Source organism: Neovison vison, chromosome 8 (genome assembly GCF_020171115.1).
Source record: "Neovison vison isolate M4711 chromosome 8, ASM_NN_V1, whole genome shotgun sequence".
In the NCBI taxonomy this organism is placed as follows: domain Eukaryota; kingdom Metazoa; phylum Chordata; class Mammalia; order Carnivora; family Mustelidae; genus Neogale; species Neogale vison.
In genome coordinates this window covers 124,249,032-124,276,620 of record NC_058098.1, presented here as the reverse complement: position 1 = coordinate 124,276,620, position 27,589 = coordinate 124,249,032, and the positions used below count along the sequence as shown (strand labels likewise).

The following is a 27,589-nucleotide window of genomic DNA, read 5'->3' as shown; positions in this document are numbered from 1 at the left end:
TAATACCACTCTACAAATGTGTTACTACCAGAAAAGAATTTCAGTAAAAGGATTCTAAGATTAAAAGTAGGTTCCAAAAAAAAAAAAGTAGCTTCCAAATTCTAGGGTTGTTAGACCATCCCTAATAAAAATTTCCAACAAAATTAAGTAAGCTAAACCATACACTAAAAAAATGGAGCTGGGCGGGGTGGGGTGGGGGGGCAGTGGGCAATGACTGGGTGGCTCAGTGGGTTGGGAAACCAGCTCCTGGTTTGAGCCCAGGTCATCATCTAGGGGTCCTAGGGTCCAGCAGGGAGTCTGCTTGAGGATTTCTCTTTCTCCTCCTCTTCCTTCCCCCCACTTCCATGTGCACACATGCGTACTCTCTCTAATACTACACATGCGTACTCTCTCGAAAACAAATTTTTTAAAAACTAAATTAAAAATAAAAATTAAAGGGCGCCTGGGTGGCTCAGTGGGTTAAGCCGCTGCCTTCGGCTCAGGTCATGATCTCAGGGTCCTGGGATCGAGTCTCGCGTCGGGCTCCCTGCTTGGCAGGGAGCCTGCTTCCTCCTCTCTGTCTCTGCCTGCCTCTCTGCCTATTTGTGATCTCTCTCTGTCAAATAAATAAATAAAATCTTTAAAAAAAAAATTAAAATTAAAACTGGAGCTGGTACAGCTCCTAATTAAAGTTAGGGTACACCTCTCTCCCAATCCTCCTTTCGTAATTCCCATTTATGATTACAAGATGGAGATATGATGGGTGCCTGGATGGTTCAGATGGTTAAGTGTCTGCTTTGGCTCAGGTCATGACCTCAGGGTCCTGGGATCGAGTCCCACATCGGGCTCCCTGCTTGGCAGAGAGCTTGCTTCTCCCTCCCCCTCTGCTGCTCTCCCTGCTTGTGGCTCTCTCACTATTTCTGTCAAATAAATAAATAAAATATTAAAAAAAAAAAAAAGAAGAAGAAGAAGAAGAAGGACAGGGGCGCCTGCCTGGGTGGCTCAGTGGGTTAAAGCCTCTGCCTTCGGCTCGGGTCGTGGTCCCTGGGTCCTGGGATCGAGCCCCGCATGGGGCTCTCTGCTCACCAGGGAGTCGGCTTCCTCCTCTCTCTCTGCCTGCCTCCCTGCCTCCTTGTGATCTCTGACTGTCAAATAAATAAATAAATAAATAAAATCTTTTTTAAAAAATAAATAAATAAATAAATAAATAAAGCCTCTGCCTTTGGCTCAGGTCATGATCCCAGGGTCCTGGGATCGAGCCCCACGTCGGGCTCTCTTCTCTGTGGAGAGCCTGCTTCTTCCTCTCTCTCTCTCTCTGCCTGCCTCTCTGCCTACTTGTGATTTCGCTCTGTCAAAGAAATAAAATCTTTAAAAATAAAATAAAATATCAAATTTATACTCCACTATCCCCAACATACCAGCTTCACAGGATTAAGTTAATTCCACGGTCTCTCAAAAATCATTCTCAAGTACACCTCTGGTAATAAACCTACCCTTGGTTAAAATGCCCTTTTCTCTCCAGACCCGTTAACAAAAACTTAACGTTTTTTTATAGGTGAATATCCCTTTGAGAGTCTGATGACAGCCACGAAAACTCTTCTCAAAAAAAATTTAATTTTGGGGGTGCATGGGTGGCTCAGTGGGTTGAGCCTCTGCCTTCAGCTCAGGTCATGATCTCAGGGTCTGGGATCGAGCCCCGCATCAGGCTCTCCACTCAGCGGGGAGCCTGTTTCCCTCTCTCTCTCTCTCTCTCTGCCTGCCTCTCTGCCTACTTGTAATCTCGGTCAAATAAATAAATAATTTTTTTAAAAAAAGTAATTTTTATGATTAGTTCTTTTTTTTTAAAGATTTTTATTTATTTAGGGGCGCCTGGGTGGCTCAGTGGATTGAGCTGCTGCCTTCAGCTCAGGTCATGATCTCGGGGTCCTGGGATCGAGTCCCGCATCGGGCTCTCTGCTCAGCAGGGAGCCTGCTTCTCTCTCTCTCTCTCTCTCTCTCTGCCTGCCTCTTTGCCTACTTGTGATCTCTATCTGTCAAATAAATAAATAAAATATTTTTTTAAAAAAAAAGGATTTTTATTTATTTTTATGACAGACAGAGATCACAAGCAGGCAGAGAGGCAGGCAGAAAGGGAGGGGGAGGCTCCCTGCTGAGCAGAGAGCTTGATGGAGGGCTTGATCCCAGGACCCCAAGATCACAGGAGCAGAAGGCAGAGGCCAACCCCCTGAGCCACCAAGGCGCCCCTATGGTTAGTTTCTATGGGTCCACAGACCCCATGAAGCTTAAGGTAGATTTGTGATTTTAAGCACTTATGTATGTAACATTCAACATTCCTCTGGTTTTTTGTTTTTTTGTTTTTTAAAGATTTTATTTATTTATTTGTCAGAGAGAGAGGGAGAGAGAGCGAGCACAGGCAGACAGAGAGGCAGGCAGAGGCAGAGGGAGAAGCAGGCTCCCTGCCGAGCAAGGAGCCCGATGTGGGACTCGATCCCAGGATGCTGGGATCATGACCTGAGCCGAAGGCAGCTGCTTAACCAACTGAGCCACCCAGGCGTCCCAACATTCCTCTGGTTTAAAGTCCTTGATTTACCTTCGGAGATCCACCTCCCTCCTGCATTTTCTGTCCATATGGTGGAAACCAACACTAGCAATGGCAGGAACAAATAAGCACTTTCCAACCTCTTCGCAACAGTAATTCACTTAAAAATGAGCAGATTTCTCAAACTAAGGCTTCTACAGAATAATAGGTGAAAAACATTTTTTGCCCCAGGAACTACTTGACTTAAATGACGGGAGACTGATGCTAACAGCTTTCAAATACGCCCAAAACAAACAAAAAGAGATAAAGAGACACAAATGATAAAGCCTTTCTTTACACAAGGAATCCAACCATACCTGAAGCTCTTCCCCCAGATTTTCCAATAACAACAAATTCTCTTCTCTTTTTCCACCGCTTTGGGATAGATTTCCTACCATTTTCAAAACAGTCCTAACATAGAGCCCATTCCTAGATCAAGACTAAGAACTCCTGAAGTGGGTGAGAAATCTATATTCTGAATCCACACACATGGGTCCATAACAGTAAAGATGATTACGGTAAATACACTGGCAATAATTAGAACCTACTGGTCACAAAAAGCTTTCAGCCTAGTTTAGCGAAACAAACAAACAAAAAAGAAACCCCAAAAAAACTTAACATTATTTTTATTTAAGCTTTGTAAATAACTGAAAGGAAATATTACAAGAAATCAGTGAAAGCCATTATCTGAAGCTACCAAGACAAGGCAAGTCTCTTAGGACTGCAGAATTTCACAGATATCAAATAGAATCTGGACTTTTTTTTTTTTTTTAAAGATTTTATTTATTTATTTATTTGACAGACAGAGATCACAAATTTGACAGAGAAGCAGGCAGAGAGAGAGGAGGAAGCAGGCTCCCTGCTGAGCAAGGAGCCCGATGGGGGCTCAATCCCAGGACCCCAGAACCACGACCTGACCAAAGGCAGATGCTCAACCAACAGAACTACCCAGGCACGCCTTAGTCTCTTATCCTTGTCTCCACATACTGAAATGTACTTATTCACAGAGTGAAAAAGTCCAGTTTTGGTTTTCTTTTTTAAAGATTTAATTTATTTATTTGACAGAGAGAGGTCACAAGTAGGCAGAGAGGCAGGCAGAGATAGAGAGAGGGAAGCAGGCTCCCTGCTGAGCAGAGAGCCTGGTATGGGACTCCATCCTAGGACCCTGAGATCATGTCCTGAGCGGAAGGCAGTGGCTTAACCCACTGAGCCACCCAGGCGCCCCAAAAGTCCAGGTTTTAAAAAAAAAAAGAGAACTAGAAAAAAAAAATCTCCTGAAGAGGACAGGTAACCAGCTAACTCCAACCTAGAGTTACTGAATTACGCCTTTCTTTTAGAAGAAAACTCAGTTTTGTTTTGTTTTCTCACTGTAATTAATACCATGACCCCTATAGTATCCCCCTAGAGGTACAATTTCTATTTAAAGCTCCATGAAAAAGTGGATTAAAATACCCTTTTTCTGGGAACCTGGGTGGCTCAGTGGGTTAAGCCTCTGCCTTCAGCTCAGGTCATGATCTCAGGATCCTGGGATCAAGTCCCACATCGGGGTCTCAGGGAGCCTGCTTCCCCTTCTCTCTCTCTGCCTCCCTCTCTGCCTACTTGTGATCTTTATCTGTCAAATGAATAAATAAAATGTTAAAAAGAAAAAATACCCTTTTTCTGCCCTTGCAAAGTTTAAAAGAAAAAAAACACAAAATCGCAGGCACTGTCTAAAGAGAACTTTACTAAATAATGAGGGAAAGTTGCACAATACAAGGAAGGAGAAATAGCATAATTCACACTTTTATATGAACACATTGCAGAATCTCACCATGATGACCTTCTAATACCAATACTCTCTGCTCTAGTTCCTGCCCTTCCACCTCCTCACCAGCTGACAGGAGGTCCAGCCAACTGCCAGAGTTCATGCAAGAAGAGCCATCATTCCTCCACAATTAGTAAGTCCAGTGTTAGCTCAAGGTCAGTGACCACGCTACATACTAACAATTCTCCACTAACCAAAACAAGATTAAGTTAGGAGGGGGGAAAAAAATTAAGCTGAAACACCAGTGGTGTTTGCCACTGGGTGGTACATTAGCAGGTGATTTTTTTCCTTTTAACCCTCCCCACATTTTTTTTTTTTAAGATTTTATTTATTTATTTGACAGACAGAGATCACAAGTAGGCAGAGAGGCAGGCAGAGAGGAAGACGCAGGCTCCCCGCAGAGCAGAGAGCCCGATGTGGGGCTCGATCCCAGGACCCTGAGATCATGACCTGAGCCCAAGGCAGCGACTTAACCCACTGAGCCACCCAGGCGCCCCTTCTCCCCACATTTTCTATCACATACAAGTATTATTTTGACCCACAAAAGTTTTTTTTTCATTTTTTTAAAGATTTTATTTATTTATTTGACAGACAGAGATCACAAGTAGGCAGAGAGGCAGGCAGAGAGAGAGGAGGAAGCAGGCTCCCCGTTGAGCAGAGAGCCTGATGCAGGGCTCGATCCCAGGACCCTGAGACCATGACCTGAGCTGAAGGCAGAGGCTTTAACCCACTGAGACACCCAGGCGCCCCTTTTTATTCATTTTTATGCAGTCAAATCTTATCCCTTATGGATTCTGCTTTTTGTTAAGTATGCTTTCCACAGGATGACACAAGAGCAGGGCAACAGGAAGAAACACAGTACCAAAGGTGGACTACATAAAAATGAAAAACTTGGTACCGTACATATGCATGTGTATGTACATGTACACACACAAACCCATAAACAAAGTCAAACAAAAACTAGGAAAAAAATTGGAAAATATATCACACACATGGGGCAGCTGGGTGGGCTCAGCTGGTTAAAAAACTGTCTTTAGCTCAGGTCATGATCCTGGAGTCCTGGGACTGAGTCCATGTCAGGCGTGTCAGGCCTCCTGCTGAGAGGGGAGTCTGCTTCTCCCTCCAACCCTCTCATGCTCCTTCTCTCTCTCAAGTAAATAAATAAAATCTTAAAAGAAAAAAAAAAAAAGAAAAGGAAAGGAAAGAAAAGAAAAAAAGAGATGCTTGGACGACTCAGTTGGTTACGTGTCTGCCTTCAACTTGGGCCATGATCCCAGGTTCAGAGGGCAGCCTGCTTCTCCCTCTCCCTCTGTTGCTCTCTCTCACCGTCTCTCAGATAAATAAAATAAAAAAAAAAACAAAAAAATCTTAAAAAAGAAGAAGTTGTGTAAGTGAGAAAAGCAATTTAGAAAAAAAAGGACTGGCAAAGGATATAAAAGCATAGGTCAGAGAAGACAAATACAAGTGTTCAGTAAACATCACAAAGATGTTCAGCCACAGCTATACATCCATAAAGATGGAAATCAAAATCAAAACCAGGGTGTTTTTTTTTTTTCACCTATGAAGCTTGCCAAAGTCAAAAAGACTGAAAAGCTCGTTATTTGCTGAAGTGTGGGGAGCAGATACTGTCTCCATTGCTGTAAAATGGTACGACGGGTCTGAAACACAATCTGGTACTCTCCAGGGCTGGGTGGATAGGTCTTTGACCCATCAATTCCAATATAAAAATGCACACTATGGCTACATTCTTACAGGAACACAAATATGTACAACACTTACTTAAAGTATTTCTGCATCGGGCTCTCTGCTCGGCGGGGAGCCTGCTTCCTCCTCTCTCTCTCTCTGCCTGCCTCTCTGCCTACTTGTGATCTCTCTGTCAAATAAATAAATAAAATCTTTAAAAAAAAAAAAGAAAATACAAATGAAAACCACAATGGGATACCAGTTCACATCCACTAGAATGGCTATGATTATTAAAAGAAAAAAAAAGAGGAAAACTACAAGGGTTGGCAAGGATGTGAAGATATTAGAATCCTCAAATATTGCTGGTAACAATGTCAACAAATAGATGGCAAACAGTTTGGCAAACAGTTCGGAAAATCCCCAAAAGTTAAACATAGAGCTAACAACCTAGCAATTCCACTCCTAGATATATAACAAAAAGAATTTAAAAACCAAAAAGAAAAAACTAAAAAGAAGTGTTTTGGTTCTTTTTCAATTTTGCTCCCTCTGCACAAAGTCCTCGCTTCTGCTGGCATTCTCTAGCACACTCTGCAGGGCACGAGTGTTGTCTCCAGCAACCACACACAGCAGGGAAATGTGTGCTGGAACATGGTTAGCACTGCGGATACAAAAAGTTGTACATGAAATGTTGACAGCGGCATTATTCACAATAGCCAAATAGTGGCAACAACCCAAATGGCTATCAACTAATGAATAGATAAAAGGGAGTATATCCATATGATGAAATATTATTCAGCCATAAAAAGGACACATGCTACAATACAGATGAACTTTGAAAACATTATCTTACATGAAAGAAGTCAGACACAAAAGGCCACATATTTATTGTATCATTCCATTCAGAAGAATCCAACCGAGGCAAATACTCAGATATAGAAAATAGATTAGTTATTACCAGAGACTGAGAGGAGAGAATGGAAAGTGACTGCTAATAATAACAAAAATAACAGGTAAAGGGACGCCTGGGTGGCTCAGTTGGTTAAGCAGCTGCCTTCGGCTCAGGTCATGATCCCAGCATCCTGGGATCGAGTCCCGCATCGGGCTCCTTGCTCGGCAGGGAGCCTGCTTCTCCCTCTGCCTCTGCCTGTCATTCTGTCTGCCTGTGCTCTCTCTCTCTCCCTCTCTCTCTCTCTGATAAATAAATAAAATCTTTGGGACGCCTGGGTGGCTCAGTTGGTTAAGCAGCTGCCTTCAGCTCAGGTCATGATCCCAGCGTCCTGGGATCGAGTCCCACATCGGGCTCCTTGCGCGGCAGGGAGCCTGCTTCTCCCTCTGTCTCTGCCTGCCTCTCTGTCTGCCTGTGCTTGCTCTCTCTCCCTCTCTCTGTCAAATAAATAAATAAAATCTTAAAAAAAAAAAAAAAAACTTTAAAAAAAATAAATAAATAAAATCTTTAAGAAAAAAAAACAGGTAAATATCAATGAGGCTGAAAACAGAAAAATAAAGAAAAAACAAAAGCTGTTCTTTCAATAGATCTATAAAACTGATAAACCTCTAATAAAAGGAACAAAGAAAAAAAGAAAAAAGACACAAATTACCAGTATCAGGAATAAAGAGGCGTATCACTACAGACTCCACAAGCAGTAAAGGAATACTACAAAAAAGACTCTACAGACATAAATTCAACAACTTAAATGAATGGGGTAATTGGTCAAACTCCTAAAACCTACTCAAGAGGACAGAGATAATCTTAATAGTCCTATAACTAGGGGCGCCTGGGTGGCTCAGTGGGTTAAAGCCTCTGCCTTTGGCTAAGGTCATGGTCCCAGGGTCCTGGGATCGAGCTCTGTATCAGGCTCTCTGCTCAGCAGGGAGCCTGCTTTCCCCTCTCTCTCTCTGCCCGCCTCTCTGCCTACTTGTAATCTCTCTCTCTCTCTCTCTCTCTGTCAAATAAATAAAAAAATAAAATCTTTAAAAAAAATAGTCCTGGGGCGCCTGGGTGGCTCAGTGGGTTAAAGCCTCTGCCTTCGGCTCAGGTCATGATCTCAGGGTCCTGGGATCGAGGCCCACATCGGGCTCTCTGCTCAGCAGGGAGCCTGTTTCCTCCTCTCTCTGCCTGCCTCTCTGCCTACTTGTGATCTCTGTCAAATAAATAAATAAAAATCTTAAAAAAAAAAAAAAAAGTCCTGTAACTATATCATTGTTACAAAACTTCTGTAAAGAAGTCTCCAGACCCAGAAATTTTCACTGGTGAGGGCTAGCAAGTATTTACAGAAGAAATAACACCAGTTCTACAAACTATCCATTCTCACTATTCACAACATTTATGTTCCATAAAGTCACTGTAAACACTATTTAGCAAATACTGAACCACTGCTCCTGGAGGTAACAGAGTTAGGTTCCTGAAAAACTGCTCACATTTTTGTCAACAATCAGTACAACTTTGATTTTATGTGCTTATATTTGAAGATATTTTATTTAATACATGTTAATAATGCATTAACAATGAACTCATGGCCGACAGCACTGTAAAACTCTTGCCTATATAAAGCTTATCTAACACAGGCAATTTCTCCATTAGGAACATCGCAGCTTTTTGCTTTCTTTTTTTTTTTTTAACAGCTTTCTTCAACTTAAGAATACTAGATAGCGGGAAAAAAAAAAAAAAGAGTACTAGATAGTGGGGTGCCTGGGTAGCTCAGTGGATTAAGCCTCTGCCTTTGGCTCAGTTCATGATCTCAGGGTCCTGGGATCAAGCCCCATATTGGGCTCTCTGTTCGGAGGGGAGCCTGCTTCTCCCTCTCTCTCTCTGCCTGCCTCTCTGCCTACTTGTAATCTCTCTCTCCGTGTCAGATAAATAAATAAAATCTTTTAAAAAAATAAATAAATACCAGCTAGTACTTCAGCACTACACTTGGGGGCCATTTTAAACATTAAGAGCACCAACAAAAATGCAAAAGCCAAGGCACTAAATAGGCCACAAAAAGGACACAGTATCACTATGAGAGATAAAACAAGAAAGCAAAGCAGAGACCTCAGGTCAGAATATCCACATCAGGTGAGTCAAATTTTTTGCCACACCGTCCACGTCCATCGATGACCACAAAAATGTCATGAGTACTGTTTCCAGTGTTAGGCATAAACTTTAGGGGTTGTCTGGGTGGCTTAGTCTGTTAAGCTTCTGACTTTTGACTACAGCTCAAGTCATGATCTTAGGGTCGTGAAATCAAGCCCTACATCAGAGCCTACTTAAGACTCACTCTCCCTCTCCCTCTGTCTCCCTCCCTACCAGGCTGCTCACGCCCCCTAAAAATAAAAAATAAGGGGCACCGGGGTGGCTCAGTCAGTTAAGTGTTTGCCTTTGGTTCAGATCATGATCCCAGGGTCCTGGAATCGAGCTCTGCATCAGGCTCCCTGCTCAGCTGGGAGCCTGCTTCTCCCTCTTGCTCTCCCACTTCTCCCTCTCCCGCTCCTGTTTCAGTGCTCTCGCTCTCTTTCTCTCAAACAAATAAAATAAAATCTTTTTTAAAATAATAAAAATAGGGGCACCTCGGTGGCTCAGTGGGTTAAAGCCTCTGCCTTCGGCTCAGGTCATGATCCCAGGGTCCTGGGATCAAGCCCCGCATCAGGCTCTCTGCTCAGCAGGGAGCCTGCTTTCCCCTCTCTCTCTGCCAGCCTCTCTGCCTACTTGTAATCTCTCTCTCTCTCTCTCTCTGTCAAATAAATAAATAAAATCTTTAAAAATAATAATAATAAAAAAAATAATAATAATAATAATAAAAATAGGGGCACCTGGGTGGCTCAGCTGGTTAAAGCCTCTGCCTTTGGCTCAGATCATGATCCCAGGGTCCTGGGGTCGATCCCACATGGGGCTCTCTACTCAGCAGGAAGCCTGTCCCCCCCACCTCGCCTGCCTCTCTGCCTACTTATCTCTCTCTCTGTCAAATAAATAAATTTTAAAAACTAAGAATAATAAAAAACAAAAGAGTAAATTTTAGCAATAGGTGAATCCACAAATACTGATCTAGGAATGATGATAAAAGAATAGGGGAGGAAGACTTCTTAACTGATTTTTATGAGACCAAGATTATCCCGATATCAAAACCCAGACGCAGATGATAGAAGAAAACTACAGATGAATATCCCTCATGAACAGAACTGTAAATGTCCTCAAAGAAATATTGGCAAATCCAGCTATATATAAATTATATATAAAAAGCATAATATAGGGGCGCCTGGGTGGCTCAGAGGTTTAAGCCTCTGCCTTCAGCTCAGGTCATGATCTCAGGGTCCTGGGATTGAGCCCCGCGTCGGGCTCTCTGCTCAGCGGGGAGCCTGCTTCCCCCTCTCTCTCTGCCTGCCTCTCTGCCTACTTGTGATCTCTATCTATCAAATAAATAAATAAAAATCTTTAAAAAAAAAAAAAGCATAATACACCACGACCACCAGGTGAATTAATTTTTCCCCAAGGATTGCAGAGCCAATTCAAAATTTGAAAATCAATGTCATCCACCATAATAACAGTCTAAAACTTTAAGCAAATGATCTTGGCAACTGAGTTAGAAAAAGCATCAGACAAAATCCAACATCCACTCATAACAAAAACTCTTGGTAAACTAAAGATAAAAGGGAGCTTCCTGAACCTGACAGTTAAGTATTTACAAAAAACCTATAGCTAGTACACTTAACAATCGAAGACGGAATGCTTTCCCCTGTAATTAGAAAAAAATAAAATGTATCTACAAATCATATCCAGCGAAGGATTTGTACCCAGAATACATACACAATTCTAAGTACCATCAGAAGAACAAGAAACAGGGTGCCTGGGTGGCTCAGTGGGTTAAGCCGCTGCCTTCGGCTCAGGTCGTGATCTCAGGGTCCTGGGATCGAGTCCCGCATCGGGCAATCTGCTCAGCAGGGAGCCTGCTTCCTCATCTCTCTCTCTCTCTGCCTGCCTCTCTGCCTACTTGTGATCTCTCTCTCTCTGTCAAATAAACAAATAAAATCTTTTTAATAAATTAATAAATAAATAAATAAAATTTTAAAAATTTAAAAAAAAAAAAAGAAGAACAAGAAACAACCCACTTAAACAGTGGGAAGAAGACTTAAACAGACACTTCACCAAAGACAATACAGATTTGGAAAATAAGCACGTGGAAAGATGTTCGAGAGTGACATGGCGCACAGCAGGCAGTGAGGACACAGCACCCTTGTTTCTTCCTCGTTCATGACTCCCTTTTTACGGTAGCAGCTGCCCTGGCCACAGTTCTGTCTCTGACATGCAGCTCTTTGTCTGCACCCAGGAGCTACACACCCTCAGGGTGACTGGGCAGGAGACAGTCGCCCAGATCAAGGCTCATGTAGCCTCGCAGGAGGGCACTGTTCCCACAAGATCAAGTACTGTTCCTGGCAGGCATGCCTTAAGACCATGAGACTACCCTGGGTCAGTGTGGAGTAGAGGCTCTGACCACCCTGGAAGTAACTGGTTGCACGCTTGGAGGTGAAGTCCATGGTTCCCTGGCCCATGCTGGGAAAGTAAGAGGGCAGACTCCCAAGGTGGCCAAACAAGAGAAAAAGAAGACAGGCCGAGCCAAGTGGCAGATGCAACACAACCGGCGCTTTGTCAACACTGTGCCCATCTTTGGCAAGAAAAAGGGTCCCAAAGCCAACTCTTAAGTTGTCCCTTGTAATCCTGGCTTTCCCCAATAAAGATACTTAGTTCAGTTTAAAAAAAAAAAGAAAGAAAAGAAAAAAGAGACACTCTGGTGCGCCTGGGTGGCTCCATCGTTCACTGGCTGCCTTCAGCTCAAGTCGTGATCTTGGGGTCCTGGGATCAAGCCCCGCATCAGGCTCCCTGCTCAGCGGGAAGACCGCTTCTCCCTCTCCCACTCCCCCTGCTTGTGTTCCCTCGTCTCGCTATGTCTCTCTTTGTTAAATAAAAAATAAAATTTAAAAAAAAAAAGGATGCTCAACAATATAAGCTATAGGGAAATCAAAATCACTATGATTTACCATTACACATTTATCAGGATGGCTGAAACAGGTGTGCCAGGGTGGCTCAGTGGGTTAAGTGTCTGTCTGCCTTTGGCAGCGCCCTCTCAGCGTCCTGGGATCATCTGCGGCATCAGGCTCCCTGCTGGAGGTGGGGGGGTCTGGGGTCTGTTTCCCCTCTTCCTGCTCATGTTCTTTTTCTCTCTCTCTCAAATAAAATCTCTTAAAAGGGGTGCCTGGGTGGCTCAGTGGGTTAAGCTGCTGCCTCTGGCTCAGGTCATCATCTCAGGGTCCTCGAACTGAGCCCCACATCAGGCTCTTTGCTCAGCGGGAAGCCTGCTCCTCTCTCTCTCTCTCTCTGCCTGCCTCTCTGCCTACTTGTGATCTTTCTCTGTCAAATAAGTAAATAAAATCTTAAAAAAAAAAAAAATCTCTTAAGGGGCGCCTGGGTGGCTCAGTGGGTTAAAGCCTTTGCCTTCGGCTCAGGTCATGATCCCAGGGTCCTGGGATCGAGCCCCACATCAGGCTCTCTCCTCCATGGGGAGCCTGCTTCCTCCTCTCTCTCTCTCTGCCTGCCTCTCTGCCTACTTGTGATCTCTGTCTGTCAAATAAATAAATAAAATCTTTTTTAAAAATCTCTTTAAAAAAAAAAAGGGTAAAATTTAAAAATGCAGCAAGGGGCGCCTGGGTGGCTCAGTGGGTTAAAGCCTCTGCCTTCGGCTCAGGTCATGATCCCAGGGTCCCAGGATCGAGCCCCACATCGGACTCTCTGCTCAGCAGGGAGCTTGCTTCCCCCTCTCCCTCTGCCTGCCTTCTCTGCCTACTTGTTATCTCTGTCAAATAAATAAATAAGATCTTCAAAAAAAAATGCTGACAGTACCAAGCACTGGCAAGGGTGAAGAACAACTACATTTCAAACAGAATGCTGGTGAGAATGCAGCCACTCTGAAAGCTTCCCAGTTTCTTAGAAAGCTAGACATACACTTACCAATTATGCAGCAATCCTACTTCTGGATATTTACCCTGGAAAAATGAAAACTTAACGTTCAAAGGAGAATCTGCCCACAAATATTTATTGCAACTCCATTCTTATTTGCCAAAAGCACAAACCATTCCTCAACAGTGAATGGGCTAAACCATTATACCTTGGCACAATGAAATACCACTCAGCAAGAAAAAGGAATGAACTATTAATACACAAAACAACACAGATGAACATTAAAGGCATTAGAGTGAATTAAACAAACCAGTCTCAAATGGTCATATGCTATATGATACCATTTATATAACTTTCTCAGAAAGATAAAACTAGTGATGAAGAACATATCATTGGTTGCCAAGAGTCAGGGGCAAGTGGAGGGTAATTACAGCAGAACAGCAAGAGAAGAGTTTCCTGGCTTGTACCTAACTATCGAGGTGGTGGTTACATATGCTAAATTCACACAACTGTGTAACAAAAAGGTTAATTTTTTACTGCATGGGAATTTTTTAAATAAACTTCTAAATGAAAATAATGGAGTTAGGTACCAGGGCTGTGCATAAGTAGAAAATAAAAAGATAGTCACTACAGCATTAGTGGCCATTTTAAGTTTCTCATTTTAATACTGTTGAGCATTTAAGACATAACCACATAATGGAATATTCTTCAGCCATAAAAAAGGGTTAGCAACACCACAAAATGACACATAAAAGTATTTTTTAACATGAAAAACCAGAATAGAAACTGAGAGACTAATGACAACCACGCAGAAGAAAACGTATCAAAGACTAGAAGGAGGGGCGCCTGGGTGGCTCAGTGGGTTAAAGCCTCTGCCTTCTGCCCGGGTCATGATCCAGGTCCTGGGATAGACCTCGCATAGGGCTCTCTGCTCAGCAGGGAGCCTGCTTCCCTTCCTCTCTCTCTGCCTGCCTCTCTGCCTGCTTGTGATCTCTGTCTGTCAAATAAAGAATAAAATCTTAACCAAAAAAAAAAAAGACTAGAAGGAAATATCCCAAAATGTTTACATTGTGTCAAACAGCAGAATAAGAGGCGCCTGGGTAGCTCAGTGGGTTAAAGCCTCTGCCTTCGGCTCAGATCATGATCCCAGGGTTGTGGGATCGAGCCCCCCACATCAGGCTCTCAAAGGGAGCCTGCTTCCTCCTCTCTCTCTGCCTGACTCTCTGCCTACCTGTGACCTCTGTCAAATAAATAAAATCTTTATTAAAAAAAAAAAGTCGAGTGATTTTTTCCAAATATTACTTCTATAATTTAAATAATTCATAAAACTTTTGCAAAATGAAGGAAACCTATTACATTTGCTGTAACTAAATACATTTACTTTAAATTTCAATATGTATGGACCAAAATGGTATTGTGCTAAACAGTCAAATACTGTATGATTTCCCAACCAACAAACAGAATCAAACCCACAGATTTAGACAACAAGCTGATGGTTGCCAGCAGGAAAAGTTGGGGGGGGGGCACGGGCCAAGTATGTGAAGGAAATATGACGTAAAATCTTCCAGTTGTAAAGTAAATAAGACACAGGGATATAATGTAGAGCATAGAGGATACAGTCAATGATATTGTAAAAATTTGTATGACAAATTATATACATAATCGCAGGGCGCCCGGGTAGCTCAGCTGTTAAGCATCTGCCTTCAGCTCAGGTCATGATATTAGGGTTCTGGGATCAGGCCCCACATCAGGCTCCCTCCTCAGCAGGAAGCCTGCTTCTCCCTCTCCCCCTACTTGTGTTCCCTCTCTCGCTGTCTCTCTGTCTCTGTCAAATAAATAAATAAAATCTTTTTTCAAATTAATAAATAGATAGATAGATAGATGGATAGCTACTGAATCGCTGTATGGTACAACTGAAACTAATACAATACTGTATGTTAACCAATCTCCGATAATAAATAAATCTCAAAAGAATGAAAAATGATATAGTAATCCTAACTCTGAACCAAGATTCACAAACAATAAAGTGAAGTAAATTTCTGAAATATCAAACCTCATCTAGGTCATTAATCAGAAAAAAGACTAACAAAAAATGTCTAATACAGACTAAGAAAACATCTAAAAATGATACAAAGTAGAGTAAAACCATTTACAAATAAGTGTTTCAAGGCATACACAATTCATATCACAAATAAGCTCACACCAATTTTAAGATTAGCTTTAAAGCATAAAACTTAACTGTTCTTCATAGAGAACTTTCAAAACCCCTTGAATTAGGGGTATCTGGGTGGCTCAGTCGGTTAAGTGTCTGCCTTCAGCTTAGGCCATGATCCCAGGGTACTGAGATGGAGCTGTGCTCCTGGCCCACTGAGAACCTGCTTCTCCCTCTCCCTCTGCCTGCTGCTCTGCCTACTTGTGCTATCTCTCTGTCAAATAAATAAATAAAACCTTAAAAAAAAAAAACTTTAAAATAATCTATAAATTCCTGGTGGGAGGTCCACAGAAAGTTAAACAATCATTTTCATTAAATCTGTGTCATTTGCTACCTCTTGTCAGCTAGAAAACAAACCTGAGAAATAGATATGAACCAAATCCAGTAATAAATTTAAAAATGGGGGCACAAGTGTAGCTCAGTGGGTTGAGCCTCTGCCTTCGGCTCAAGTCATGATCTCAGGGTCCTGGGATCAAGCCCTGCATTGGGCTCTCTGCTCAGCAGGGAGCCTGCTTCCTCCTCTCTGCCTAACTTGTGATCTCTGTCAAATAATCTTTTTAAAAAATTTTTTTTAATTTTTTTAATGAAAAAATGGGAAATAATCGATATTTAATGGTGTTTTCACAAAGAACATCATGCATCCCAGAGCTACCACAGTATCTGACTCCAGGAAACAATTCACTGAAATTCAGTATGAATGGCTCGTTCTTAGAGTTGTGCAACACACAGCCCTGATTCTACACCTGCCCAAACCTGAAGACCAGGGGTACAGAAGACAGTGGTATGGGAAGAACTGCCATCAGGAACCCAGAAATAAGAAAAATCAACATGAGCTAGAACAACTGGGGAAGTTCTGCTTTCTTTTTTCATCTCAAGAGCAGTAACATCTTCTTGTGCTCAACAGCATTCTACAACTTCCTGTCTGTGTGAGAACTTCAGCAGAACTTTGGTAAAGGCTTCTATTGGAGAGCTGTAAATGGGACAGGTGTAGGTAGAATAGATATGAGAAAAAAATTTGAATGCTATGAAGAAAATGTATACCTCCTCCAACCCTTTTAATCCAAGAGAGCCCTCTACAGCCTCATCTCACAAAATGACCCAAACTGCTCAAATACAGATGTGATGTTATCTCCTGCATTAAAAAAAAAAACTCTGTGGCTCCTAGAATAAAAACTATTATCAGCCCAACTTCTACAAACTCTCCACATTTTGGCCCCAACCTACCTGTTCTGGCGTTAACTCTCAATATACAATACTCACAGGTAAATTAGCCAGGCATCAAACATGCCCTGCATTTTTTTATTCTTCCTCTTTTCAGCTCTTCCCTCTGCTCAAAATGCCCTTAAAATCATCATCCATTAATACCAAGGCTAAATATTCTGAGACCAAGCCTGCATAATCCCCTCCCCACCAAATTTGAGTATTACTACAGTTTGCTAGTATATGACCTCTGTAACACAAATTTATTTTGCCATTATTTATGAATAATTATGAAACTTAGGTTAAAACAATAAACTATCTCAGTTTTTTAAGCTTATTTATTTTTTTAGTGATCTCTACACCCAGTGTGGGGCTCAAATCCAGGGCCCTCAGATCAACACTTGCAAACTCTTTTGGCTGCACCAGCCAGCTATCTCTGTTTCTGTGTTGTCAGGATTCTGAGTAAGGATTAACGGAGTCTTGCACTTAGGGTCTCACTAGGCTGAAATCAAAGTATCAGTTGGGACTGTGAACTCATCTGAGGCTCCGGGTTCTTTTCCAAACCTCCTAACAAGCTTCCTTGTTGACAGGTTTCAAGTCTCTTTCTGTTTCCTTGCTGACTCTAGGCCAGGAGTCGCACAGCTCCAGGAGGCTGCCTGTCATTCCTTGCCACATGGCCCTCTTCATGCTATTCACAACGTCTAAGTCAAGAGCAGGATTTTGTGCAGAATTTCCTGAAGCAGGAGATGGATCTTTCAGTGAGTTCCCGGAGTTGTTCAGAGCTAGTTTAACTCTCTGTGTGATTCCACATTCACCTTGGAAACAACTGGCAAGTGGGGTCCGTGAGGTTAAATGGCTTTTCATTTAAAATAGTCTCAAATCTGTGCTTATTTTCTAAGAAATAACTTCACAACATTTAGTTTTCCCATTCAAAATATGTAAAACAAAACATAATTTACAATATGTATTTTGGGGGCACCTGGGTGGCTCAGTGGGTTAAAACCTCTGCTTTCGGCTCAGGTCATGATCCCAGGGTCCTGGGATCGAGCCCCACATTGGGTTCTCAGCTCAGCAGGGAGCCTGCTTCCCCCTCTGCCTCTCTGCCTACTTGTGATCTCTGTCAAATAAATAAAATCTTAAAAAAAAAAAAATAGTCCTATTTTGGGACACCTCAGTGGCTCAGTTGTTGAGCATCTGCCTTTGGCTGGGATCATGATCCCAGAGTCCTGGATCGCACCCCAAGTCAGGCTCTCTGGTCACCAGAAAGCCTGCTTCTCCCTCTCCCACTCCCCGTACTTGTGTTCCTGCTCTTGCTGTCTCTCTGTCAAATAAATAAAAATCTTTAAAATAAATAAATAAATAAATAAATAAATAAATAAATAATGTAGTCCTATTTTACCTGTCATGTTTTTATTGAGTGATTAATGATATATCTGAAAACTGTTTTCCTATTACCTTTACCTTGTAATCCATCTCTTTTTTATATTATACACACAATACAGAAGAGAAAAACCTTTCATAATACATTAACGTATTTCACAGGTAAAATCCATTTACATATAAAAATCTGTATGGGGGCACCTGGATGGCTCAGTTGGTTAAGCATCCGACTATTGATTGGGCTCAGGTCATGATATCAGGGTCCTGGGATCAAGCCCTGCATCAGGCTCCACACTTGATCTGTTTGAGATTTTCTCCCTCTCCCTCTCCTCCCCTTCTGTCTCTAAAATAAATAAATCTTCTTAAAAAATGTGTCTGCACCACTCAAACCATACAGGAAATTAATCTCTATAAATCAACAGAACACATTACAATTTTTACATTACTATTTAGAAATGTCACTAACACCACTAAGCACTTTACTTGAAACTGAATATAGCTAAACCAGCTACTAAATAATTCACACACCAGTGGGTTAAAGATTCAAGATGATTTGGGCCATCCCAACCTGTGAACTCCACTAACAGTCCATTCTAAAGGAAGTATCAAGTTTTAAATGTCAGCAGCCAAAGAATTTTCAAATGAAAATTTGACAACATTCAACATTATTTCCACATTATTTTTACCAAAAGATGGATCAAATTACTCAAAAGACACTATTTTATGAGTGCTCCCTGATGCCTAGTACTAAGTACATGTGCATTTATCATTAGCCAATTTTAGTTTTTTTTAGATTTTATTTATTTGACAGAGAGAGACACAGTGAGAGAGGAAACAAAAGCAGGGTGAGTGGGAGAGCAAGAAGCAGACTCCCCTCCGAGCAGGGAGCCTGATGTGGGGCTCAATCCCAGGATCCTGGGACAATGACCTGAGCCAAAGGCAGATGCTTAATGACTGAGCCACCCAAGCGCCCCCAATTTTAACTTTCTTAAGCAAGTAGGCAGAGAGGCAGGCAGAGAGAGAGCAAGTAGGCAGAGAGGCAGGCAGAGGGAGAGGAGGAAGCAGGCTCCCTGCTGAGCAGAAAGCCCGATGCAGGGCTCGATCCCAGAACCCTGGGATCATGACCCGAGCCAAAGGCAGAGGCTTTAACCCACTGAGCCACCCAGGCACCCCCAATTTTAGCTTTCTTAAGCAAGGTCAGAAGTAAGAATTATCAGAGAAATTTCCCAATGTCAAGGGGTGCCTGGGAACTCAGTAGGTTAAGAGCCCGAGTCTTGATTTTGACTCAAGTGGTAATCTCAGGTAGTCTTAGGGTCATGGAATCAAGCCCCACATTGGGCTCCATGCCCAGTGGAAAGTCCATTTAAGATTTTCCTTCTCCGGGTGCCTGGGTGGCTCAGTGGGTTAAGCTGCTGCCTTCAGCTCAGGTCGTGATCTCAGGGTCCTGGGATGAAGTCCCACATCAAGCTCTCTGCTCAACAGGGAGCCTGCTTCCCTCTCTCTCTCTCTGCCTGCCTCTCCGTCTACTGTGATCTCTCTCTGTCAAATAAATAAAATCTTAAAAAAAAACAAAACAAAACAGGTTCTCCCTCTCTCTTTCTGCTCCCCCAACCCATGTGCATGCGTGCTCGTGCTCTAGAACATATTTTTTTTTTTAAAGCAAGAAAAAAAAAAACAGTAAAGAAAATTCCCCATGTCCAACCATAACTCTTTTGAGTCTTTGGATACCATAGTTTATCTTGGAATAATTTTCTTTCCCAGAACAAGAGAACCTTGACCAGTTTTTGTAGCAAACAATACTATCAAAGTTGACTAACTTTATTCAATTGGTGCTCTCCTGAAAGTTAGGACAGGATCTTCTTGATCTCCAACTTAAAAAGGTGAAGGCGGGGGGGGGAAGACTTAGCACTCACGCAAAAAAGTAAGTTAAACTCTGCAGATAGAAACATGTAAACCTTTAGGCCCCTCTTGCCTTTAGGGCATCTGTGTGGCTTAGCTTATACAGCTCCTCTTCTTACTCTAGCTTATACAGTGATTGATTCTTCTTCCCAGGGTCATGAGTCAAAGCCCCAAACTGGGCATGGAGCCTACTTAAAAAAAAACAAAGACTGTCTTCCACCAGCACAGTCTTACTAAAACATAAACTAAATTCCCCTTATTTGTTCAGAGTAAAACATATTTTATTTAAGGAAGATATGCCTTTGAAACTAAACATTTTTTAAAATTTACAGGGCTCCTGGGTGGCTTAGTCATTAAGCATCTGCCTTCGGCTCAGGTCATGATCCTAGAGTCCTGGGATAGAGTTGCACGTCAGACTCTGATTATCAGGAAGCCTACTCCTTCTCCCTTTCTCTATGCCTGCCCCTCTGCCTACTTGTGTGATGATGCTCTCTCTCGCTCCAATAAATACATAAAATCTTAAAAAAAAAAAAAATTCAGAGGGCGCCCGGGTGGCTCAATCATTAAGCATCTGCCTTCAGCTGAGGTCATGATCCCAGGGTCCTAGGATCGAGCTCTGCGCCCCTGCATCGGACTCCCTGCTTAGCAGGAAGCCTGCTTCTCCCTCTCCCACTCCCCCTTCTGTTCCCTCTCCTGCTCTGTCAAATAAATAAATCTTTATTTTTTTTTTTTTTAAAGATTTCATTTATTTATTTGACAGAGAGAGATCACAAGTAGGCAGAGAGGCAGGCAGAGAGAGAGGAGGAAGCAGGCTCCCTGCCAAGCAGAGAGCCCGATGCGGGACTCGATCCCAGGACCCTGAGATCATGACCTGAGCCGAAGGCAGCGGCTTAACCCACTGAGCCACCCAGGCGCCCAAATAAATAAATCTTTAAAAAAAAAAAATTCAGAATTCGGTTCCTTACACTAGCCACATTTCAAGTTCTCCATGGCCACATACGACTGGCGGCTACTGTGTCGCACAATACAAATACAGAACATTTCTACTAAGTTCTACTGAATAAAAGAAATGTATATCAAAGTGGCAAAGAGTAAAGACTGAGAAAGTCCTTGGAAAAGAAAAAAGGAAGAAAAAAACAGTAACCTTCAAAATTTTAGAGGGGACTATAAATTGGCACAAACTCAAAGTTTACAAACTCTTTAATTATTCCATTCACACAAATGCACGTGCACACGCACACATACAATGTACATGCATACATACATATCTGCCCACTTGTAGACACTGAAGTATTAAAGGAAAAAAACCTATAAATGGCCTATATGTCAAAAAAATCAAGGACTGAGTTTTCTTTTAAGATTTTATTTATTTAGGGCGCCTGGGTGGCTCAGTGGGTTAAGCCGCTGCCTTCAGCTCAGGTCATGATCTCAGGGTCCTGGGATTGAGTCCCACGTCGGGCTCTCTGCTCGGCAGGGAGCCTGCTTCCTCCTCTCTCTCTGCCTGCCTCTCTGCCTACTTGTGATCTCTCTCTGTCAAATAAATAAATAAAATCTTTAAAAAAAAAAAAAAATTTTATTTATTTATTTGACAGAGACACAGAAAGAGAGGGAACACAAGCAGGGGGACTAGGAAAGGGAAAGCAGGCTTCCCACTGACCAGGGACCCCAATGTGGGGCTCGAGGGGCTCGATTTCAAGATGCTGGGACCTGAGCTGAAGGCAGAGGCTTAAAGACTGAGCCACCCAGATGCCCAAGGACTGATTTTTTAATGATGGTACATCTAAAAACAATGGAATATTAAGAAAACATTAAAGAGAATGAGGCAGATACGTAAGTAGTAACATTAAAACCCATCCATGATGTCAGTCAAGCTGCTGCCTTAAGTTCAGGTCATGGGATCAAGCCCCATAGTGGGCTCCCTGCTTCTCCCTTTCCCTGCCACTCCCACTGCTTGTGCTCTCTCTGTGCAAATAAAGAAATTAAAAAAAAAAAAAAAGCATCCATTGATAAGTCATAACCAAAAACAAGTTTTGGAACTGTTTATATAAATCGGTATACATATTTATATATATCACCACATTCAGGGTTAAAAGTCCAGAAAGCTATATTTGAACTCTCAACCATACTTAATTACAGTATGGTCACACTATTTTCAATATTTCAGTATGCAGACTTTCACTTAATCCCATTTTAATTACAGTGACTCAGCAAAGATTAACTCTTTACAGTCTTCTGTTTGATGAATGAGCCTACACAACTTCAACAGAAACTCATAGCAATTAATACTGTTGTTTTTAAGTCAGATTTAAAGAGTTCTGGGGTACCTAGGTGGCTCAGTCATTAGTGCCTGCCTTTGGCTCAGATCATGACCCCGGGGTCCTGGAATCGAGTCCCACATGGGGCTCCCTGCTGGGGGTGGGGTGCTTCTCCCTTTCCCACTGTGTTCCCTCTCTTGCTGTCTCTGTCAAGTAAATAAATAAAATCTTGGGGTGCCTGGGTGGCTCAGTGGGTTAAAGCCTCTGCCTTCAGCTCAGGTCATGATCTCAAAGTCCTGGGATCGAGCCCCGCACCAGGCTCTCTGTTCAGCAGGGAGCCTGCTTCCCCCCCTCTCTCTCTCTGCCTGCTTGTGAATCTTGGGATGCCTGGGTGGCTCAGTTGCTTAAGCGGCTGCCTTCAGCTAAGGTCACGATCCCAGGGTCCTGAGATCGAGTCCCACATGGGGCTCCTTGCTCGGCGGGGAGCCTGCTTCTCCCTCTGCCTGTGCTCACTCATTCTCTCTCCGTCTCTGACAAATAAATAAATAGGGGCGCCTGGGTGGCTCAGTGGGTTAAAGCCTCTGCCTTCGGCTCAGGTCATGATCCCAGGGTCCTGGGATCCAGCCCCGCATCGGGCTCTCTGCTCAGCAGGGAGCCTGCTTCCTCCTCTCTCTCTGCCTGCTTCTCTGCCTACTTCTGATCTGTCTCTCAAATAAATAAATAAAATCTTTTAAAAATAAATAAATAAATAAATAAAATCTTTTTAAAATTAATAGATAGATAAAATCTTAATAAATAAAATCTTTTAAAAAAAATAGAATAGGGGCGCCTCAATGGCTCAGTGGATTAAGCCTCTGCCTTAGGCTCAGGTCATGAACTCAGGGTCCTGGGATCAATCCCCACATTGGGCTCCCAGCTCAGCAGGAAGCCTGCTTCCCCCATCTCTCTGCCTGCTTCTCTCCCTACTTGTGATCTCTCTCTTTCTGTCAAATAAATAAATAAAATCTTTAAAAAAAAAAAAAAACAATAAAATAAAGAGTTCTAAAATTTAGGATTTTAAGTTTAGTATATCCAATAACCTTTAATTTTTTTTTAAGATTTTACTTATTTCTTCACTAGAGAGAGTGAAAAGAGTGAGCAAGCACACAAGTAGCAGGAAGAGGGAGAGGGAGAAGCAAACTCCCCACTGAGCAAGAACTCCACACAGGGCTTGATCCCAGGACCCTGGGATCATAACCTAAGCGGAAGGCAGATGCTTAACTGACTCAACCACCCAGGCGCCCCCAAACAGCTTTTTGTAGTGAAAACACAATGCCTTTCACCAACAGCAAAACTGCACAGCCAGCCTTTTAAGAGAAAAAAAATCTGTATAGGAGGAAATAGCAAGGAATTCTGCAAATGTGATGCTATTCTCTAAGCTCCTGACAGAATTCTGGGAGATGCACAGAAATTTTTCTTTTTTTAAGATTTAACTTATTTGACAGAGAGACAGTGAGAGAGGGAACACAAGCAGGCAGAGTGGGAGAGGGAGAAGCAGGCTTCCCACTGAGCAGGGAGCCCCATGTGGGGCTGGATCCGACCCAAGCCGAAGGCAGACACTTACGAACTGAGCCACCCAGGCTCCCTTGTATTTTTAATTTTTAAGAAAAAATTACAATAAAGATCACGGGTCCCGAAAATTTCTAAGACTTTCATTTTTTTCTAACGCATATTTTGTTTAGATGTTTTCCTAAACACCTTTCTATTCATTATATATATATATATATTTTAAAGATTTATTTATTTATTCGACAGACAGGGATCACAAGTAGGCAGAGAGGCAGGCAGGGAGAGAGAGGAAGAAGCAGGCTCCCTGCTTAGCAGAGAGCCCGATGCGGGGCTCGATCCCAGGACCCTGAGATCATGACCTGAGCAGAGGCTTTAACCCACTGAGGCACCCAGGTGCCCATTATTATATATTTTTATCATTATATTTGGTTCTTTTTAGAGAAAGAGCACGTGCCCGCTTGAGCACACAACTGAGGCTGAGGGAAAGGGAGAGAGAGAATCAAGCAGTCTCCATGACTTAGTGGGAGCCTCTCATAGGGCTTGATCTCACCAAACCCTGAGATCATAACCTGAGTGAAATCAAGAGTCAGATGCTTTAACCCACTGAGCCACCCAGGCACCCCCATTGTATTTCCAGTTATTTTTCATTTTTTGTACTTCCTACACAAAGTAATTAAACTGATTATTCCTCTAACAGAATTTTTTAATTAAAAAAATTTCTTTTTATTTAATGGACAGAGAGAGAGCACAAGCAGGGGGAGTGGGAGAGGGAGAAAGAGGCTCCCCACTGATCAGATGCGGGACTGGATCCCAGGATGCTGGGCCACCCACGTGCCCCCAGCAGAAAAAAATTTCTACCTTCCATCTTGTTCCCCATAGTTAAATAACTCTAGGTAAATGACAAAAATAAAAATCTATGTACACTCAAAATAATATTAACCACTAAGGGAACTCTATAGATAGCATCCCCCCCCCCAAAAAGGCCACCTTTTCTTAAATCAAAAAACCACATGCTAAAGATATACAAGACAGACTGCTGTGCTCCTCACCTCTAACACCCATACTTCACTCCTCATACTCTGATCACCTCATTCCCAAGATATCCAAAGGTACTTCTAGTTGTGTAACTCTATGGTCTGTCTCTCTGTCCCCTCCACTTAACAAGCACAACAAACCTGTCCTTTTAGGACAATGCTTCCCTAGTTGTGGTGCATAATAAGGGAAAAGTCAAAAAAGAAAACGGGATCAACAAGACTGTACTATTTCAAAAGCTCTGCTTTATAAAAACGGCTAAATTACTCAGGGATGTCATTAAATATTTAGACGATACAAGGGTTTTGGTTTTTGTTTTGCTTTGTTTTGTTTAAAGAATGAGCGGAACTGTGTGTGCTCACAGTTCAGTGTAATGGTCCTCAAGATCTCTGGCTTACTACAAATTTTTCTATTCAAACTGCACCAAACTCTATACTATAGATCCAAATCATTTCATCACCATCACTGCCACCCTTCAAATTTAAAACATGTGTGGCTGTTAACTAAATGTCTGAGTAATGCTTTTTATAACTAGTGTACTTATATAGGGCAAATATAAGATCAGTCAGATGGTCCTATGTGGTGAATGACATTCAAGTTCTGTGGAATCTCAACTCTGTTATCCCTCTCTCTGGTGTCTCTAGTTACTGGAACCAGTTTATACACTTTATTTAATCAGCCTCTCGGCATAATTTTACTATCTAACAGTAATTATGAATCTTATTATCTTGTTTTTTCAGACTATTCATAATAACCTTACATCAGTCGGTAGCTCTCACACATCCACACACTACCTTCCACCATACATGGATATATTCATTTATAATTAATTGTATTTATCTGTTGCTATATTATTGGTCAGAAATATAACCCCATTTTAATAGTGCTCCGAAAACAAGACAGCTCTACAATTCATGTACCAAGAACACAATGAAATAAGATATAACTTGTTTTCATAAATAACTTTATTCTTTCCTTGCTGAAACTGTTCCTAGAACATTTGACCGTAATGCTTATGAAATAAGTTTCTTAAGATATACTTCTCCTAGTCCTCTTAATCTTATAAATATATGCAACATTTCTTAATTTAGGTCAAAGTTACTTCCATTTGCCAAATCACTGATTTTCTGATCTCATTATTTTGAAATATTAAAGATTTACTTTTATCTATTCCCTCTACATTTACTTCTAAATAGGACTTCCTACAAACGGAAATCTTTTGAATACAGAGATTTAGTTTAATTCCTCACTTTACAGATGATAAACCAAAACGAGTAAGGTGATTTTTTACACTTTGGCTACTAGGGAAAGAAAAGTTTTAGTGTCACCATTCTCTTCCTAAAATTCATTTTTACTAAGACTGAGGCCTTACATTTGCCAGAACCAAATAATAATACCAAGCCCCTTCAAGAACTCACTCAGTACTCTACTTAATAAACAAGCCTTTCCATCTTTTAGATACTATTTTTCCGCATAGCTAGCTAGGCATGAAATGTTTATTATGAATTAACAAATATGTTAATTATAGGAAAATCTAATCAGCAAATGCAAATTTTTCCTACTTGTCACCACCACCTAATGATTACACTATTTTATCCAAAGAGATCATAATTCAAAAGTACTCTTAAGATTCTAGAGACTTAATTCACATAATTAGGGTTGTGGTCGGCTTACCTATAATTAAAATCTGCCATCTTTTTATTAAAAAGAAAAAGTCTTGAGGTACTCATCAAGTAGAAGAGAGCTTAACAGCCTTCTGTGAAGGAGCAATTTCCTCACCTCCAAAAAAAATTATTTCTAGAGTTTATCTTTTAGAAGGAAACTATCAGCACAGTCACAATTATGAAGAGAGACTGTTAAGTGAAAACACTCAATAAATAAAACGTGCTTTTATTAATTCACTAACTTTTAACATTTCCAACTAAAACAAATACAAGCTTAAGACTCATCAATCCCCTATCACATCAAATTGACAAAACAAATGCACAGGGTTTACAAAAATGCACAAGATTCAATAAACAGCAGGATCCAAATGTGGGGAAATAAATTAAAAAGACTGAATAGTAATATAACAAAACATTAACAGATATAACTGAAGGGTGAAATAAGTGATTTCTTATTTTCTTCTTTATACGTTCCTTTAATTTTTCAAAATTTCCCAGTTTACATTTATTACTTTCATAATCAGAAAAAAAAAACCCTCATTTAAAAAAACAAGCCGTACATCATACAAAAAAGGTTCATTTGGTTAGGTTCTCCGTATTATACAAGTAAAACTGACATGATTCACCATTAAAGATAATATCTCCACACTTTCTCAGTTTTCAATACTAACATGCTGCTGTTTTATGTCCTATTACTTTTCCACTGCATCGCCTAATGTTTCATTTCTACATACATTCACGCTTTTCCTTTTTTTCATACGACACAATAAAAGTCTCACTGAGCACTTAAATCCTACCTCTAAACCCCGTTATGAAAAATTAGGGGAAAAAACAGATGCTTTTACCTACTAATTACAACTTCGTGAACCCACCATCACTTTAACTACGGAAAAGTCAAGGCCGGGTAAACTACACGTCCCACCATGCATTGCTGCCTTGTTCAGAGTAGATCTCTACGGAAACTGAAAAAAAAAAAAAAAAATCTACAAGTCCCACCTGTTACTTCGTTTCTAAACACCTCCTGCACTTTCAGCTTCAACAGCAAACAAAAACAAGAGCCTCGTGACCTCACGTTGGATCTGGGAGCCCAGACGAGCAGGGGACCCGGGGTCAGGCGGCATGTCTGCTATAGCGGGTAAATTCTACCAAGATCCAGCGCTCCTCTCTTCTTTCCGGGGCTGGGTGCACGCACAAGCCTTCTCCTATCTGCATCCAATGGGGGCTCTTCAGCCGCACAAGGGAGAAGAACCGGTTACTGTGCAAGCACAACAGACTTCCCCATGCCGGGGCGGGAGCTACCACAGAGTGGAGGTGAGAGCGACGTGACCCCGAAAGGCAGCTTCAAAACACCAAGGGGACTCGTTGCAGACGCAAGGAGAAGCCACAGCCCCGCGGCGACCCTCTTCCGCTGGGCGCCTCCATTCCCA

General features: G+C 41.8%; 1 protein-coding gene and 1 pseudogene across 3 annotated transcripts in view; one reads left to right on the top strand and one right to left on the bottom strand.

Annotated features, from left to right (window-relative positions):
- ASXL2 (ASXL transcriptional regulator 2) overlaps positions 1–27,589 on the bottom strand; it is a 131,779-nt gene that overhangs the window by 103,760 nt on the left and 430 nt on the right. The window lies entirely within an intron of this gene.
- Positions 11,324–11,781, top strand: LOC122915256 (annotated as a pseudogene).